The following is a 20,708-nucleotide window of genomic DNA, read 5'->3' on the forward strand; positions in this document are numbered from 1 at the left end:
CAGAGGGCAATGAAATTGACGGCCTCCCCATCTGTGCCTTCAATGGTTTCTGTCAAGACCAAGCCTTTCTACTCTCCCACCAGCCGAGAACCCTGACACTTGTCCAGGCTTTGTGGCCCTTACCTCTGACCCTCCACAACAGTCCAAGAGGTACAAGGACGGCCAGTCTGTCCTCCTGCAGATGAAGAAACAGGACAGGGAGGAGGCCCACGCCCCCAAGGCACCTGCTGTGTGCAGGAAGCTGACTGTGCCCCAGGTCCCCCACCCCCATCACTGGAGTGAGGGCAGAACCTGTAACCGTGCTGGAATAGGCTCTTGCAGTCAAGTTATCACCTGGGGCTCATCAGGCAGCTTCATCTAAACAGCTGGGCGCCACAAAAGGACTGAGTCGGCCACAAAAGGCAGCTAAGGGGTGAGAACCCCAGCAGCTTCTAGCTGAGGATAGCCCCAGGCCCCACAACCCCAAGAACGGAAACCTACCAACCAGCTTGAAGAAGACCCGAGAAAGGAATACGTCTGATGGAACCTCAACTTCACTTCCGAAACCGGAGCAGTGACCAGCCCATCACACCGACTTCTGACCAACACAAATTGTAAGACAGGTGTCACCTTAGGCCTGGGATTTGTGATGTGTGATACAGAAATCCACAGGAACATGTTCTGTTGGCCAGAGCTGGATCTAGTGCCCCCGATCAGGCAGACAGACGGGGCCCACACACACACCACCTGGCCATCCTGGCAGAGACGCTGCCCGGCCACTATGCCTGTTTCAGCAGAACAAGGGCAGGAGCGGTCAGGAGCTGTCCCCTACCAGGCACTGCACCCCTCAGACAGAGGGGGCCCCAGACCCCAACAGGAGGTCCACTGAGCTGAGGGATGTGCACTCAATCTCGCGCGTGGACTTAGGGGCCAGGGCGCCCACTGCTCGACGCCAGGGTGGTGGAGGCAGCTGCTTTCCCAACTTTACTTAGAAACTCAAATCCAGGTGGCAGTGCCCCCATGCCCTCCTCCCCCCAGCCATAACTTAAATAACTTAGAGAGAGAGTTGGGGGGGCTGGGCAGTGAGAGATGGAGGGAGGAGAGCCCACTACAGCCACCGCAGCACCCTCTTCTTGGCCGTCTTTTTCTTGGCCGCCAGCTTCTTACCGCTCTCGCCCACGTGCTTCTTGCAGGGACCATGGAGTTGGTGGTGGAGGCCGCAGCCCCGTGGCCAGGACCCGGCAGGCCTCGGCCCTCCCACGGCTGGGTCCACACGCGCCCCCGTGGATCTCCGTGAGCAGGCTGGCACACTCCTCGTGGTTCTCCAAGAGCAGGCTGCCTGCCCCCTCGCTGAGGGCAGACTCAGGGTTAGGGTGGATCAGCAGGCCCCCGACAGTCAGCAACACGTGCCGGATGCCCAGCTCAGTTGTCCAGTCCCTCCTGAGCACGTGGACGCGGATGTCACCATTGGCGCCCACATTTGGGTGGAAGATCTTGATCAGGAAGTAGCCCTTGGATGGGGAGGCAGTCCTTCCCCAGCAGGAGTTTCGCGCAGAATAGGCTTCCCGCGTATGGGATCCCCTCAGGGCCCTCGATGGTGACCTGCAGGTCAATGAGGTCTTCCACCGTGGGAAATGCCTTGATGCCATTGGGAGGGGGGGGGGGGGGCAGCTGTCAGTGTCGTCACCTCACTCCTCAGAGGAGTCTAGAATTTGTCTTGCTGCCACAGAACCAGTAACGCACATCCTAACTGTGCTGACATTCCTCCTCCCTTCCTATCTCTCCCCTCTGGCTGAGTGGTCTTGGTTTGTACAACTGAGTGTCTGCCTCTATTTCCATGCCACACGTTTCATCCTCCTGAGAGTGAAATACTGTAAACCTTCACTAGTTTGACAAAGTTAAGGTTGTTCAGCATTCCTCTGCTTCATCTTTATAATGCCAGCTGCACAGTGTGAATTATGGAGCACTGCTCTGAGCTGTGTTTATCGAGGAGAGTGATCTGTGTGTTGTGTTCTGGCGTCTCCACACAGAACATTACTCCACATGAACTGATTTTAAGCAAAGGGTCAGGAAAATGTTCTGAATTATGGCCATTCCTCCCACGTGTCCACTGTCCTCTGAGCTCTGAAATGGGCTCTCTCTGACCTCCCTAAAGTCCCTCGTTACCCATTACCTGAACACCAGCTCCATGCATCCACATAACAGCAACCTAAAACCTGTAAAAGAAAGCAGTGAACACCCACAGGTGTTTCTGGACCTCACTCCAGAACCTCCTTGCTTTCTGCTGACCTACTCCTGCTTTGGAGAAGTTATTCAGATGGGTTCAACTATCCCGTCCATGACTCTAGTTTGTATGAAAGTCATTGGCTTCCTTCTCTTTAGAAGATGTTAGATCATCTGCGAATGTTAGCTGTCTCTTAGTCATGGTCTCACTCCAGGTGCACATCAGCTGGTGAGTAACCACTATGCTCTCTGCTGGCTGGTGCCATCCATTTGATATCTCTGGGCGCACGGTACTCCAGAAGGCATCCGCTGTCCTGCACAGAAGTAACGCTGTGAAGCAAAAGGTGCATCAGGCCTCTCTCACTCCAGAGGTTCAGTGTTCTTCCAGAATTTGCAAGGTTTTAAAGCTGTCATGATATAAGCCCACTGCCCACTTGTCTTTATCTGTGACTAACGTAGAAAGCCTGATGAGTAAGCATGGAGTTAATCGTGAGGTTAAGTAGGTAGTCATAGTCTACAGGGCAACTAGTAACTCATTTCTTTCTACATATCTGGGGAAGGATTCACGTATTTGTAATCACCTTCTACTTCTGTCAAGCTCCAGGTGTGTCAGTAATTAACTGGGTGAATGTCCCAGGTACTATTTAAACCAAGAGCTATTTTATAGAAAACTCACCCCCTTCCAGGAACTTCAGTCAAAAAACAGTAGAGATAGACGGCTCTTCCAACTTCTCCTCTTGCCACTGCTCCTCGGAGAACAGGAAGTCAGGGTAAGTGGCCAGGTGACTCACCTCACTTCTTGTGTATTTGAGAGGCATTCAAGGGAGTATGAGTTTCTAAGGGCCCTCATGTAAGTCTGCTGGATAAGAAAGTGCTAATCTAGGAATTCTTGTCATCTACTGACATTTGTTACCAAAAAATTTTTGAGTGTAACTTTACTATATGTTTCTTTTTTCATTTTGTTTAAGATATGTATAGGAAATAAACTATTTTCTCTGACTGCTGTAATCGAAAGCTAAGAACATTGGTGGGAGGAATCTCAAAATTGTTTCCTAACTTTCTCCCTGGGAAAGCACAGAGTGAGGTAGCCAGCAATAAATGAAGTTCTTAAGTGACTCTAGCCAGTTCCCCTTTTCCTTGTTATCTTTCAAAATACTTCTTTGTGCTCTGCCCTTGAAGAGACTGTAAAATTCTGCAGTTCAGTCTCTGAGGGCTTTACTGGTTTATCATCCTACTTAAATGAAATAAGCAGTGATTCCTGCATTTCTATAGAAAACCTCAAGATCGGGACTACTGTGGAAGACATTTCCACTGAGGTAAGACCTGTAGGGATTTCTGTAGAGAGCTGTGGGTGTCTGGTTGGTAACCTCAAGATGAGAAGGGGAACTTTAGTTATGAAGAATTTCGGGGGAAAGGGTTAGTACCAACTGTATTAAGAAAAGTGAAAACAGCAAGAACTTGATTCTAATCCTTTACTGCCTAGGTAGATAATAGATGTTTTTTTCCAGCACGACTGAAGCCTAAACAAAGGGAGATGCATTTAATACCAGAAGATGTTAAAATGTATTCCTCAGGCAACTACTGGTTACATTTAGAGAAAGGGTTTGGTTTCCTTCCCTGGAAAATGCACAGGAAACTTGGTGGTTGTGGTGGGAACCTGAGTAAAAGTCAAGATGGGGCATGATAGAAGTATCAGGAAATAATATTGAGTAAAAACATACATCTGGATATAAAACTGTATTGTATGGCATTGTCCTGATTTTAGAAAACACACACACAGAATAGAGCAGATAAGTTTCAATTCCACAAGCACAGTTATACAAAACATGGCTTCTTTACCTCTCTTGAGACAGTTTAATTTTTCTTTAGAGTCCATTCTACACCAGCTGCCAGAGTTGTTATTTCAGTTCCTTTTAGGATTACTTTCTTCTTCCTCAAAATTAATTTTTTTTCTAATGGCAAAGCATAGGAGAGAAGCAGGGAAAGGCAGTTACAAATAGATTTCTATTGTCTACTTTTAGAATTGTTTAAAGATTTTCTCTATGGCCTGATAATATACTATTTCATATGTGCTTGACTAGAATATAAGATTTTTAATATTGATTTCAGAATTTTATGTATATTAGAGAAATCTTGTTAATTATACTCATTAATCATTTTGCTCAAATTTTCTGATTCTTTATTGACTTTTTTTTTGCCTTGTTCATTTAGTAATTGAGAGATATACTGAAATCTCTACCTTAAAATTGGAGGTGGGGTTGTTCTTGCAGTTCTATATAATTATGTATATATGTATATGTATGTATATGTATATATGTGTGTGTATATGTATATATGCAGAGAAACATACTACATATACCAAAAATATAATTTTATATTTTAATATATAAAATGTTATAAAATATAATACATAATATAGGGCTATGAAGAATATGAAGGTAAAAATAAAATATATTTAGTATTAGTAGGTAAATATACAATGAAATCTTTTGTATCTCCTTAGAAGTTGAATGTTTTATTCTAGTGTTGTGCTCTGGTGATACTTTTTATCTTCAGATCTATTTAAACCTACACTAATATAGATAAACTGCTTTCGCTTTACTTACTCTTTACATGATAAAATATTTTTCTTTTCTCTATCCACATTTAAGTGATCTTTCGTTAACAATACATTACCAGATTTTTTAAATCCAAGTTGAACAATTTTTCACTTAAGCTTAACCAGTGAGGCTCTTCATGTATAGGCTGATGATTAATATATATTGTCCTGTTTCGGCTTTCTTAATTTCAATTTATCTTAATTCTATATTCTCCTTTCTTGATTTTTTTTGGTGGGTAGGCATTGGTGTTTTTGTTTTTGTTTTTTACTTATACCCCATCTTACTATTTAAGACAAATACATTAGTGAACTGTTGTATTCTTTGTCCACCCTCCCTCCCTCCACCATGTGGATATACTTCCTGCTTCCTTTCTCTTCAGTCAGGGCTTTATTTATTTTTAAGGGATAGACACACCTAATCAGGTTAAGTTTTCACTCTTACTTACCTCTCAGCTTACAGTTTTTCTTGACTTTATATATTACTTTTTTATTGACTATTACTTCCGATAGATGTTTCCATGTGGGTCTTTGTCTAACAAAACTATCAAAGCCTTTAATATAAGAAAATAGTTTTTGAGGCCCTAATATGTAAATATCATTTTGACTAGATTAAAAATTCTATTCTAAAAATAAATTTTCCCTCAAGGTAGATTGGTAGTACCTCTTCTGATACTCCTGAGATGAGATATGTTTTGAAATTGACAATCTGGAAACTTTAGAAAGGCTATTTAGTGAATCTAATTTATTATTTGAGTGGAGGGGGTTATGATCTGCATTTTATGTTTTTTCTTTTAGTTTTATTGAGATATAATTGACATGCAGAACTATGTAAGTTTAAGGTAAACAGCATAATGATTTGATTTACATACATCATGAAGTGATTAGCACAATAAGTTTAGTGAACACCCATCATCTTATATAGGTACAAAATTAAAGAAATATAAAATTTTTTTTCTTATGATGAAAACTCTCTTTAATTACTTTCATATATAACATCCAGAAGTGGTAACTATGTTTATCATGTTGTACATTGCATCTCTATTATTTATCTTACAACTGGAATTTGTACCTTTTGACTTTCCTTCATTTAATTCTGCTTCCCCCCACCACACCCCTGCCACTGGTTACCACAAATCTCATCTCTCTTTCTATGAGTTTGTTTGTTGTTTGTTTTTGCACTATAGTTGACCTACAATATTGTGGTAGTTCCTGTTACACAACATAGTGTTTCAATATTTCTATACATTTCAAACCGATCACCACAATAAGTCTAGTTATGATATGGGGGGAGGGATCAAGATGGCGGAATAAGAGGATGTGGAGTTTGCCTCTCCTCACAAAGGTATCAAGAATATAGCTACAAATAGAACAATTCTCACAGAGCACCTGCTGAACACTAGCTAGTGTTTATAGCAATACAATCTTATTTCAAGAAATAAGAAAAATCTCAAATAAACAACTTAACTTTAAACCTAAACAACTAGAGAAAGAACAAACAAAACCCAAACTCAGTACAAGGAAAGAAATCATAAATATTAGAGCAGAAATAAATGAAATAGAGATGAAGAAAACAATAACAAAGATCAATGAAATTAAAAGCTGTTCTTTGAAAAGATAAACAAAATTAATAAAGCTTTAGATAGACTCATCAAGAAAAAAAGGAAGAGGACTAGTCAATAAAATTAGAAATGAAAAAGGTGAAGTTACAATTGACACCACAGAAATGCAAAGGATCATAAGAGACTACTACAAGCAACTATATGCCAATAAAATGGACAACCTAGAAGAAATGAACAAATTCTTAGAAAGGTACAACCTTCCAAGATGAATCAGGAAGAAATAGAAATTATGAACAGACCAATCACAAATATTGAAATTAAAACTGTGATTAAAAAACTTCCAATAAACAAATGTCCAGAACCAGATGGCTTCACGGGTGAATTCTATCAAACATTTAGAGAAGAGTTAACACTTACCCTTCTCAAACTATTCCAAAAACTTCAGAGGAAGGAACTACCCCAAGCTCATTCTACAAGGCCACCATCACCTTGATACCAAAACCAGACAAAGATATCACAAAAAGGAAAATTATAGGCCAATAATACTGGAGAACATAGATGCAAAAATCCTCTAAAACATACTAGCAAACTGAATCCAGCAACACATTAAAAGCATCATATGCTGTGATCAAGTAGGTTTTATCCCAGAGATAAAGGGTTCCTCAACATACAGAAATCAATCAATGTGATATATCACATTAACAAACTGAAGAATAAAAACCATTTGATCATCTCAATATATGCTCAAAAAGATTTTGACAAATTCAACATCCATTTATGATAAAAAAAAAACATTCCAGAAAGTGGGCATAGGGGGAATATACATCAGCATAATAAAGGCAATCTATGACAAATCCACAGAAAACATCATTCTCAATGGTGAAAAATTGAAAACATTTCCTCTAAGATCAGGTACAAGATAAGCATATCCACTCTCTCCACTTTTATTCAACATGGTTTTGGAAATCCTAGCCACAACAATCAGAGAAGTAAAAGAAATAAAAGGAATCAAAATTGGAAGATAAGAAGTAAAACTGTCACTGTTTGTAGATGACATGATACTATACACAGAAAATCCTAAAGATGCTATCAGAAAGGTATAGCTCATCAACGATTTTAGTCAAGTTACAGGATGCAAAATTAATACATAAAAATATCTTGTATTCCTATCATTAACAACAAAAGTTCAGAAAAAGAAATTGAGGAAACAATCCCATTTACCATCACATCAAAAAGAAAAAAATACCTAAGCATAAACCTACACAAGGAGGCAAAAGAGCTGTACTCAGAAAAGTATAAGATACTTATGAAAGAAATCAAAGATTACACAGATATACCAGATTTTGGATTGGAAGAATCAATATTGTGAAAATGCCTATATTACCCAAAGCAATCTACAGATTTAGAAATCCCTATCAAATTACCAATGGCATTTTTCACAGAATTAGAGGCAAAAAATTTACAATTTGTATGGAAACACAAAAGACCCAGAACAGCCATAGCAATCTTGAGAAAGAAAAATGGAACTGGAGGAATGAGACGCCCTGACTTCAGACTATAATACAAAGCTACAGTCATCAAAACAGTGTGGTACTGGCACTAAAACAGAAATATAAATCAATAGTACAAGATAGAAAGTCTAGAGATAAACCTACACACCTATGGTCACTTAATCTATGACAAATGAAGCAAGAATATACAATGGAGAAAAGACAGTCACCTTAATAAGTGTTGTTGGGAAAACTGAACAACTACATGTGAAAGAATGAAGTTAGAATATTCTCTAACCCCATGCACAAAAATAAACTTTAAATGTATTAAAAACATAAATGTAAGAACAATACTATAAAACCCTTAGACAAAAACATAGGCAGAACGCTCTCTGATATAAATCACAGCAAGATCTTTTTTGATCCACCTCCTACAGTAATGAAAATAAAAACAAAAATAAATAAACAACATCCAATTAAATTCAAAAGGTTTTGCACAGCAAAAGAAACTGTAAACAAAATGAAAAGACAACCCTCAGAATAGAAGAAAATATTTGCAAAAGAAGTGTCCAAGAAGGGATTAATCTCCAAAATATACAAACAGCTCATGCAGCTCAATATCAAAAAAAAAAATCAAAAAATGGGCAGATCTAAATAGATATTTCTCCAAAAAACATATTGAAATGGCCAAGACACATGAAAAAAAAAAATGCTCATCATCACTAATTATTAGAGAAATGCAAATCAAAGCTACAATGAGATATAACCTCACACTAGTCAGAATGGCCATCATCCAAAAATCTACAAAAAATAAATGCTGGAGGGGGTGTGGGAATGTAAATTAGTCAGTGTAGAAAACAGTATGGAAGGTCTTTAAAAAACTAAAAAAATTCTACCATATGATATAGCAATCCCACTCCTGGGCATATATCTGGAGAAAAACATAATTCAAAAAGATTTATGTACCCCAATGTTCATTGCAGCACTATTTACAATAGCCAGGACATGGAAGCAACCTAAGTGTCCATCAATGGAGGAATGGATAAAGAAGATGTGGTATATATATATATATATATATCCCATTACCACATATATATAATGGAATATATATGTATAGTGGAATATTACTCAGACATAAAAAAGAATGCAATAATGCCATTTGCAGTGACATGAATGGACCTAGAGATTCTCATATTGAGTGAAGTAAGTCAGACAAAGACAAATATCATATGATATCACTTATATGATATTGCATTGCTTTGCATAGTACAGTCATTTTAATAATAATTCTTTCAATCCATGAACATTGTATCTTTCCATCCATTTGTGTCAGCTTCAATTTCTTTCACCAGTGTCTTTTTGTTGTCTGAATACAGGTCTTCTATTTCCTTAGTCATATTTATTCCTACTTATTTTGTTCTTTTAAACAAATTATTGTAGTATAGTGATTTTCCCCACACCCTCTCCAGCATTTATTATTTGTAGATTTTTTGATTATGGCCACTCTGACCAGTGTGAGGTTATATCTCATTGTAGTTTTGATTTGCATTTCTCTAATAATTAGTGATGTTGAGCATCTTTTCATGTGAATTTGGCCATCTGTATGTCTTCTTTAGAGAAATGTCTACTGAGATCTCCCAGAGGCATAGTGAGAAGAGTTTCAGGGGCTTCCCTGGTGGCACAGTGGTTAAGAATCCGTCTGCCAATGCAGGGGACACAGGTTCAATCCCTGGTCTGAAGATCTTGCCTGCCATGGAGCAATTAAGCCCATGTGCCACAACTACTGAACCTATGCTCTAGATACCATGAGCCACAACTATTGAGCCCACATGCCACAACTACTGAAGCCCATGTGCCTAGAGCCCATGCTCTGCAACAAAAGAAACCACAGCAATGAGAAGCCCACGTACCACAAAGAAGAGTAGCCCCCGCTGGCAGCAACTAGATAAAGCCCGCACGCAGCAACGAAGACCCAACTCAGCCAATAAATAAATAAATAAATAATTTTTTTAAAAGCATTTAAAAAAAAAGTAAAAGAGTTTCAGAGCCAGTAAATTAATAGGTACTGATCACCCATTATGTTTTCAATCTACTGTACACTTTAAAGTGTGTAATATAATTCCCTATGATGGAAATTCAAAATCATCTCTCCTTTTTTAGATATATATTAAAATAGCAATCAGATTAGGAAAATAGCTTGCCAAAGCCTACTCAAAGAGACTAAATTCAAACTTCGATTTCTAAATCCAAGTCCACTGTTCCTCTCAACAACACAGAGGTGAGTACAGGAGTGACATGTATAAAAATTTCCCTACTATTTGTATGAAGCCAACATATATGTGCACTGCTTACTTTCTGGCCACCCATTCAGACGATATGTAGCTCCCTTAGTGTTCCCAAGGATATAAATTTTAGTATAAGTGGAATCTAATAATAAAAGTTTGATTTTCTCAGTAGTAAAGATGTGTTTCATGTATTATTGAAAACTATTCACCGGGGGGGAAAAAAACCCTATCTCCAGAAAAACACAAAAACAAAAACTAATGAGTTTAAGAGGATGAAGCTAACGAAGGAGCAGAGTCAGCTTCCAGGACTGTCAGTGACCAGCATACAGTCAATTGAGAGCCTTCCCCAGATTCCTTAAATGCCTCCACCCATCCAGCAGTTCCTCAACCGAGGTACCATGTTCCTGTTTCCAACACATGTACCTCCCTCCAGTAGACTACAAGGATCCTCATGACCCTGAAAGAGTTTCTTAGTAATCTCTTACTAGATACACACATCTTTATAATATTAAACCATTCGTTAACTCATAAAATTCAGATACTGAGACCTCAATATATTCTAAGCCCTAAGGTTTTTGGCAAGGTGTGCATTTATAAAATCATTCCTGACCTCAAGAATGTGAGTGTCTTAATGCTGGTCCTGAAATAGGGAGAGGGAAGGGCCAGACAATTAGACATGAATATAAGGGAAGATTTACCGGTACATCTCAGTTTCCTTTTACCTCTTTCCCCTTAACCATACTTCTAGACTAGTTCTCAGCCTTCTAGGCTCCTACCCATGTCAGCTGTTTTGACATAGGCTATTTCCTTGATTTAGAATTCCTTATTCCTATCTTTTCACTTCCCTATCCCTTCCAAATATATTCTACCTTCATGTACCAGCCTAAATTCCTTCTTCAGGCAAGTCCTCACTGAAACAACCCCACTCACAAAAGACTCAGATACTCTCAATGTTTACCTTCACTCCATCCTTTGCACTTCATTTACTACTTATCACAACTGTGGTAAATCTATGGTTTTCTTCTTTCCTAGACAATCTGCTCAGATTATAGTTACCCTGTCCCAGAGAAACACAAGACAGAGTTGGGAAAGCAAGTTCAGACCTGAAGGCCTCAACTCCCATCCTAACCTGATTTTTGTTTTGCCCTGTGGTTACATACAACCTGAGACTCTAGAACCTGTATCTGAGATGAATGGGCAAGAAAGATTGCCCCAAGACAACATGTAGGGTAGGCAAGGATAGAATTTAAACCACTCTTCTCTAACATAGTTTCTCACCCAAGACACAACGTGCCCTCTGACTCACGCTACATCTCCACCATCATTCCACACATGCCACTTGGAGACAGACCTCCCATGAAAAGGGATCTTCAATTTTGAGCTTTATTTTCTGGTTGTCATTTATTTTTACTAGCTCCAAGAGTCCATATTTTTCCCAATAATCTTTCCCAAATGATCAGTGGTTTTCTAGGAGCCTGAGGAGCAGATATTACAAAACCCACTTGTGTATTTTCCAGATAAGAATGACATAGCTAATAACTATCCTTAAGTTCAGCCTTCTTTGGACTGACATTTGCTTCCCTTTTATCCTGGGAGGATTATCTACTTCTTTGGGCAGTGTTCAGCCGAAGTAAAACCTGGCTTTCATCCCAAACCAAAGAAATTTCTCCTGAGCTTTAATATTTGGAAGGAGATTTTAAAATCCTAGTTGAGTAGGTAGGAAGATTGGTAATAGAGGTATCTGAATATGTGTCATTATTGCAGAAAACTAATTGGAAATTTATGATTTTACTGTAAAAGAAGAGAGAAAAGAAATGATGTTGTGTTCTATGTGACTTTTGAAAATCATTATCCAGAAATAAGGATAAATATATTTTTCTCAAGAAAAAAAATGGCATAGCCACCAAACATAATGCCTTGAAAAACATGATATAATCTCAGAGACAGAGTCAGCTTCCAGGAACCTCAGCAACCAACACGTGCCCAACTGGGGACAGTGACCAGATAAACCTGGTGCCTCCCCCCACCTCATCCAGCAATTTCCCAGTCAAGTTACCAGCTTTCTATTCCCATTCCTGGTACCTCCATAAAACATAAGGACAAGAATTTTCATAATCAAATCTTGACAATTTACTATTTATTCATTTAATAACGTCATGCAGTCATTTTTCAGTGTATGCTTTGTGATCCCATTCTATTGTAACTCCTTGGAAATCTGTGAATTTACAAATCATGCGTTTATGAAATAATCTCCGTTTGAGAGGGTTACTCTCTTGCGTTGAGTAGAAAGAGGAGGGGAAGGTGACCAGATAAGTCAAGATGAATGTTTGATCACCCCCTGCATACCACTTCCTTTGTCCTTATTCCTCTATGCTTATTGACCACATGACAGGATTTATTTTCAAAGTTCTGTGCTCCTTGCCGGGTCACATGTTTGGACACGAACTGTGTCTTTGTGTGGAATCACTTGTCATAATCACCACTGGCTCAGATGTCTTCACCTTTCGGGTGCAAATTTTTTCCTAGGGCGAGTCCTCAGGATTAGCACAGCCCCTCCCCACGCCCCCATCGCAGAATACTTAGCTATTCCTCGTGGTTGTTTTCAAAGGTCCATTGGCGTTTCCTTTTTAGCACTTATCGCAACTCTAATGAATGTACATTTTCCTCCTTATTGGACAGTAGCATCACTTATCGGTACCCTTTCTCAGAGAAAGACCAGATCAGGATGGAAAAGTGATTAACACTTGTGTGCACCAGCTCCTATCCTTGCTGTCTTTGTTCTACCCTGATAGGACCCCTGGGGTTACTTTCACACTGGGTACAACGTCTATTACTGCAGAGAATAAGCAAGCAACTTGAGGAATAGGCAAAAGCAGTATTTAAATCACTCTTCTTTAAAATCTTTCGTTTCCCAAGCCCCAGTCTGTCCAGGCTGAGGCTGCCAACACAAACACATTCATGACAGTTGAAAACAGGCTTCCTAATGACAAGATTTTTCAAGTTTTCTTTCTTTTTTGTTCTTATCAGTGTGAGCTCCAATGATTAACAACTCCCTAGAGTCTCTCTAGGTTATCTTTATGGGATGGAGCTAGTAAACTATTCCTATTTGTCTCTAGGTCCCGGTGTCCATGGTCTAATCATTGAAACCTCAGGGCCACTGTCTCTGTGCTATGACAATGATGTGCACGTCTTAAGAAAACTTTCCATTTCTATGCATAGGGTTAGAATTGGCGTTTTCTAAGATCCTATCTGGGCCGCGGCCAGCCTCCTGCCGTCCAGGCGGCCGCTGCCGTAGCTTCACCGCGTCCGCCGCGCTCCCCGGACTCGCCGGCCCCTGGAGAAATATTGCTGAAGTGCTGCTGAAAGGGCCAGAGATGCAAGGATTTGGGACACATTTTGAACCTTTAAGCTGTCTGACATTGACCTCCCTTCATTATTAATAAAGAAGCAGCAGGAGCTTAGGATGTATTAACACCAACTCATTAATATGGTAACCGGGCAATGTTCTGCAACAACTCTACATTGTAGAACTGGATTGGCACAAAACAAAATACTTTCTTATTATACCCAGTTTATAATATGACTCGATGGAAGAAAACTTGATAAGCATGAGGGAAGACCATTCTTTTCATGTTCGTTACAGAATGGAAGCTTCTTGTCTAGAACTGGCATTGGAAGGGGAATGTCTGTGTAAATCTGGAGACTGCTGTGCTTGTGTGTCCTTCTTTGAAGCTTCAGTTCAAGTTGGAACTGAAGACCTAAAAACACTTAGTGCTATTTACAGCCAGCTGGGCAATGCTTGCTTCTATTTGCATGACTATGCCAAAGCATTAGAATACCATCATCATGATTTAACTCTTGCAAGGACTATTGGAGACAAACTGGGAGAAGCTAAAGCTAGTGGTAATCTTGGCAACACCTTAAAGGTTCTTGGGAATTTTGATGAAGCTATAGTTTGTTGTCAGTGACACCTAGATATTTCCAGAGAGCTTATGACAAGGTGGGAGAAGCAAGAGCACTTTACAATCTTGGAAATGTCTATCATGCCAAAGGGAAAAGTTTTGGCTGCCCTGGTCCTCAGGATGTAGGAGAATTTCCAGAAGAAGTAAGAAACGCTCTGCAGGCAGCTGTGGATTATCACGAGGAAAACCTATCGCTGGTGACTGCTTTGGGCGACCGAGCAGCCCAAGGATGTGCCTTTGGAAATCTTGGGAACACACATTACCTCCTTGGCAACTTCAGGGATGCAGTTATAGCTCATGAGCAGCGTCTGCTTATTGCAAAAGAATTTGGAGATAAAGCAGCTAAAAGAAGAGCATATAGCAACCTTGGAAATGCGTATATATTTCTTGGTGAATTTGAAACTGCCTCTGAATACTACAGAAAGACACTACTATTGGCTCAACAGTTTAAAGACAGAGCTGTAGAAGCACAATCTTGCTACAGTCTTGGAAACACATATACTTTACTTCAAGACTATGAAAAGGTTATCATCTGAAGCAGTTAGCAATTGCTCAAGAGCTAAATGATAGAATTGGTGAAGGGAGAGCATGTTGGAGCTTAGGAAATGCATACACAGCTCTAGGAAATCATGATCAAGCCATGCATTTTGCTGAAAAGCAGTTGGAAATTTCAAGAGACATTGGGGATAGAAGTGGTGAATTAATAACACGACTGAATCTCTCAGATCTTCAAATGGTTCTTGGTCTGAGCTACAGCACAAACAATTCAATGATGTCTGAAAATATTGAAATTGATAACGGTTTGCATGGTGCACACCCCAAGTTTGGATGCCGGCACAGTATGGAAAACATGGAACTTATGAAGTTAACACCAGAAAATGTACCAAACTTGAACAGTGAAATTCATGCTAAACAAAAACCTCGTATTGCCAAATCTTCTGCAAAGCTCCTCTTTGTCAACAGATTGAAGGGGAAAAAATACAAAACTAATTCCTCCACTAAAGTTCTCCAAGATGCCACTGATCACCAAATTCCAAATTCTCAAAGGAAAATCACTGCAGATACTATTGGAGATGAGAGGTTCTTTGACTTATTAAGCTGATTTCAAAGCAATAGGATGGATGATCAGAGGTGCTGCTTACAAGAGAACACCAGGTCAGTTTCAACAGCAGCTTCTTCCATTCCTCCCAGAATGATGCCAAAAACACCATCTGTTTCCATGATGTCCCCCAATACAGACGAGTTTTTAGACTTCTTGACAGCTCACAGAGCCGCCGTTTGGATGACCAGAGAGCCAGTTTCAATAATTTGCCTGGGCTTCGTCTGACACAAAGCAACAATCAGTCAGTACTTGGCCACCTGATGACTGATGACAACAAAGAGCCTGATGAAGACTTCTTTGACATCCTTGTAAAATGTCAAGTATGTCGCATATTTTTGTCATTCTGTATATATAGCCCAGATGTTGAGAGCTTTGGCAGTGTTATGATTCTAACTTAGGAAAAGCTCATTTTATACTAGAGAGGCAAACAGTTGATTATTCAGGGGTCCATCAGACACTGTAGCTCCCTTGTGATGGCTTTTTATTTGTGTTCCTTTTGGCTGGTGAGGTGGGATGTTGCTCATGACTCCCTCTGACCTGTTATAGAAACTACAGAAAGAGCCCCTTTTTCCTGAATTTTAGGAGATAGCATCAAGAGCAACCAGTGATTAATATGGGGAGAGTCTAGCTGGGGCCCTTTCTGGACAGTTTACCATTTGGGAGAAATGTATATATTGAGATAGCTTTCATTTTGCTGTTTTAATAATTATCAACCAAAGTGGTTAAGAAATATCTCAAATGGCTTGCAGAGGACCATGAGAAAAATAATGTTTATTGTCACTAAAAAGAGACATTTCCTGTGCCTGACCATCGTTCTGTGTTCTGTGTCTTAGTTTTCTCATTCATAAAAAAATGAGATGATGATACCTACCTCTCATTCATTCAACCAAAATATTACCAAACACTTTTTATGTTCCTGGCACTATTCTAGAGATTGGGGATACACTGCTTTTTAAAGAATCCTCCATTTTAGCGGGAAAGACATTGAATAAGAGTGTGTGTGTATAGATACATAGATAGGTATGTATGTCAGGTACTGATACTTGCAATAAAGAAAAAATTATTTTTATAAATTAAAAAAAAAAAAAAAAAGATCCCATCTGCCTCAATTTCTGACACAGTTATTTCCAGTCCCTTAAGAATCACCCTGCTGGCCCAAAACCTACTCGGAGCAAAGGAATCCCAGGAAGGCTTGTCTGCCCCCTTGGTCTCATACACTTAAACACACCATGCAGTTGTTTCTTCTTTAGCATCCTGCCCTGGATTAGACAATTATAAAAACCCATGAAGGCAGAATGCCCTGGGTGATATCTTGAATGTGTCTGTTTATTGATCAGAACTACCAAAGATTTTGTTGCCCGATAGAGACTAGGTAGTAGCAGAATCCTGCTTCTGGACTTATTAAGTTGAGACTTATGAATTCTGGTATGCTGATAAACAAAGCACTCAAATGGATTGAGACCTATGTTTCTTGGATTTGAAGAGTAGAGGATAGAAACAGATTTTCTCACTTGGTAAATACATAAGGTTGTGAATGACTTGGTTGATAAATTTTCATAAGTGCAGCCAACCTTGTTCTGAGATGTGCTTCCCTTATAACCTGGAAATATTTTCTACCAATAAATTATTCCAAGTGTTGTGTTGAAGAAGCTGATACAGGCCAGTCTGCAACAGAGGTAGAGCCAGGATTCCCAAACAGACCAATGAAATGTTGATCACCTGAGTTTTAATATTTGCAGAGAGAAGTTTGCAATCCTGGTGGGGGGTGCAAGCTGCGGAGGTGTTGAGGTTATCTGAAGATATGCTACTATTCTGGAGAAAATTGGCAAAGTGAGGACACGTGTGTTTGTGTGTCTGTGTGAGTGAGACAGACAGAGAGACATAGGGCAGGAGATTAATCTAATGGTTTATTTGATATTGAAAATCATTAAACAGGCAGAAGAAATCAAGTATACTTTGGTTCAGAAATTAGAAGACACAACCAACAAAACAGGTGACTCCAAGAACATGAAACTATGCCCGGAACAGAGTCAGCTTCCACGATGTGCAAACTCCAGCATTATCCCCGCTGAGGGCTGCCACCAGACTCCACAGATGCTGCCACCAGCCTCATCCAGCAGTTCCTCAACCAAGGTACCATTTTCCTGTTCCCAGCACGTGTCCCTCCCTACAACACATTACAAAGATCCTCATGACCCTGGAAGACTTTCTCAGTAATCCCTTCCTGGATACAAACTTCTTTACGCAGTCAAAGCACTAACAAATTTATCAAATGCGGATATACAGACCTCAATGCATTCTAAGTCCTGGGGCTTTTGGCAAGGTGTGCCTTTATGAAATAATTCCTGACCTCAAGAATGTGAGTGTCTTATGTTGGTCCCGAAACAGGGAGTGGAACGGCCAGACAATTAGACATGAATATAAGGGTATGTTGGCGCCTACCTTTCACTTTCGTTTTGCCCATTTTCCCTTAACCATACTTCTAGACTAGTTCTCAGCCTTCTAGGCTCCTACCCATGTCAGGTATTTTGACATAGGCTATTTCCTTGATTTGGAATTAATTATACCTTTCTCTTCCATGGCCAAATATAGTTACCCTTCAGGTACCAGCCTAAATTCCTTCCTCAGGCAAGTCCTCACTGAAACAACCCCACCCCCAAAAGGCTCAGATACTCTGTTTTCCTTCACTTGTCCCTTTGCTCTGCATTTATAACACATCACAACTGTCTTAAATCTATGGTTTTCTTCTCTTCTAGACAATGAACTCAAAATATAGGTAACCTGTCCCAGAGGAACACAAGACAGCCTTGGGAAAGTGAGTTCAGACCTGAAGGCATCAACTCCTATCCCAAACTGATTTTTGTTTTGCCCTGTGGTACCATGCAATCTGAGACTCTAGAACCTGTATCTGAGATGAATGGGCAGGAAAGATTGCCCCAAGACAACATGTAGGGTAGGCGAGGGCAGGATTTAAACCACTCTTCTCTAACATAGTTTCTCATCCAAGACGCAACACGCCTTCTGACTCAGGCTACATCTCCACTACTGTATCACACATGCCACTTGAAGACAGACCTCCTATGAAAGGGGACTTTCAATTTTGAGTTTGGTTTTCTGGTTGTTCCTTTTTTTTTTTTTTAACTAGTTCCAAGATTCCATATTTCTCCCAATAATCTTTTCTAAATGGTCAATGGGTTTCTAGGAGCCTGAGGAGCAGATATCAGAAACCCACTTGTGTATTTTCTTGATAAGAGTGACATAGCTAATAACCATCCTTAAGTGCAGGCTTCTTTGAACTGACATTTGCTTCCCTTTTATTCTGGGCAGGTTCCCTACCTCTTCGACCAGTGTGCAACAGATGTAGAACGTAGCTTTTATCCCAAACCAATGAGATTCAATCTGTGCTCTTTATATTTAGATAGAGAAATTTGTAATCCTACTTGAGGTTGTAGGAAGATAGGTATAGAGGTATCTGAATATATGCCATTATTACAAAAAAAAAGAAAAAGGAAATTTAAGATCTCCTATGAAAAAGAGGGAAAAGAAGAATTATGTGTTCTATGTTATTTTGAAAGTAATTATCCAAAAATAAGTATAATATATTTTTCTCCAAAAAAAAAAAAAAGAAAATGACATCACCATCAAATGTAATGACTTGAAAAATATGATTCAATCTCAGAAACAGAGTCAGCTTCCAGGAACTTTAGCAGTTAACACATGTCCAACTAGGGGCAGTGGCCAGAAACATCCTATACCACCCCCAAACTCATCCAGCAATTTCCCAGTTAGGATACTGGCTTCCTATTCCCATTCCTGACACCTCCATACAACATAAGGACAAGAATTATCATAATTAAATCTCCCACAATTTACTATGTATTCATTTATTAATATCATGCATTCATTTTTTTCTTGTATGTTTTGTGATCCCACTCTATTTTAACTTCTTTTAAATTTGACTATTCACAAAGCATGTGTTTATGAAATAATCCCTGATTTTGATGATTTACTCTCCTGTGTTGAGTAGAAAGAGGAGCAGAAGGTACCAGACATGTCAAGATGAATGTGTGTTCACTCGCTACTTTCCACTTTCCTTTGCCACTTTCCCCGTTGGTCACCGACCACTACAGGGATTATTTTCAAAGTTCTGTGCGCCTTCCCTCAGCAGACGTTTTGACATGGGCTGCTTTAGTTGCTTATAATCATTGTCCTGATTCACGGCTGGTTAAGTTGTCTTCAGCTTTCAGGTGCAAACCTGAATCTCTTCCTAGGGCAAGTCCTCATGTTAACCACCTCCCCGCCCATCACAGAATAGCTGTTCCTTTTGTTTGCTTTCAAAGGTCCATTGGCTTTTCCTTTTTAGCACTTATCACAACTCTAATAAGTGTATGTTTTCTTCCTTATTGGACAATACCATCATTTATAGGTACCCTTTCTCAGAGAAAGACCAGCTCAGGCAGGAAATGTGAGTACACACATGTGTATACCAGCTCCTATCCTTGCTGCCTTTGTTCTACCCTTATATGACCCCTGTGCTTACATCCACACTAGGGTACAATGCCTATATCTGTAGAGAATAAGCAAGCAACCTGAGGAAAGTTGCATTTAAATAGCAAAAGCAGCATTTAAATCACTATTCTTTAAAATATTTTCTCCCTTGAGCCCCAAGTTTCCCAGGCTGAAGCTTCCAACACCAACCCACTCATAATAGTTGGAGACAGACTTCCTAATGACAAGTTTTCAAGTTTTCTTTCATTATTGTTCTTATAACTGTGAGCACCAACAATTAATAACTTCCTAGAGAGTCTCTCCAGGTTTTCTTTATGGGATGGAGCTCATAATCTGTGCCTGTTTGCCTCTAGGTCCAGTTGGCCATGATCTAATCACTGAAACCTCAAGCCCACAGGCTCTCTGCTATGACAATGGCATATGTGCACTTTTTTTCTTAATATATATAGCATCAGCGTTTATTTGTACCATTTTTCTATAGTCCGCATATATGTGTTAATATATGATATTTGTTTTTCTCTTTCTGACTCACTTCACTCTGTATGACAGTCTCTAGGTCCATCCATGTCTCTAGAAATGTCCCAGTTTCATTCTTTTTCAAAGCTGAGAAACATTCCATTGCACATATGTACCACATAATCTTTATCCATTCATCTGTTGATGGGCATATAGGTTGCTTCCATGTCCTGGCTATTGTAAATAGTGCTTCAATGAACATTGGGGTGCATGTGTCTTTTTGAAATATGGTGTTCTCTGGGTATATGCCCAGTAGTGGGATTGCTGGGTCATATGGTAATTCTATTTTTAGTTTCGCAAGGAATCTCCATACTGTTCTCCATAGTGGCTGTATCAATTGACATTCCTACAAACAGTGCAAGAGCGTTCCCTTTTCTCCACACCCTCTCCAGCATTTACTGTTTGTAGATTTTCTGACGATGCCCATTCTAACCGATGTGAGGTGATACCTCACTGTGGTTTTGATTTGCATTTCTCTAATAGT

This window comes from Hippopotamus amphibius, chromosome 1 (assembly GCF_030028045.1).
Source record: "Hippopotamus amphibius kiboko isolate mHipAmp2 chromosome 1, mHipAmp2.hap2, whole genome shotgun sequence".
Taxonomy (NCBI): Eukaryota; Metazoa; Chordata; class Mammalia; order Artiodactyla; family Hippopotamidae; genus Hippopotamus; species Hippopotamus amphibius.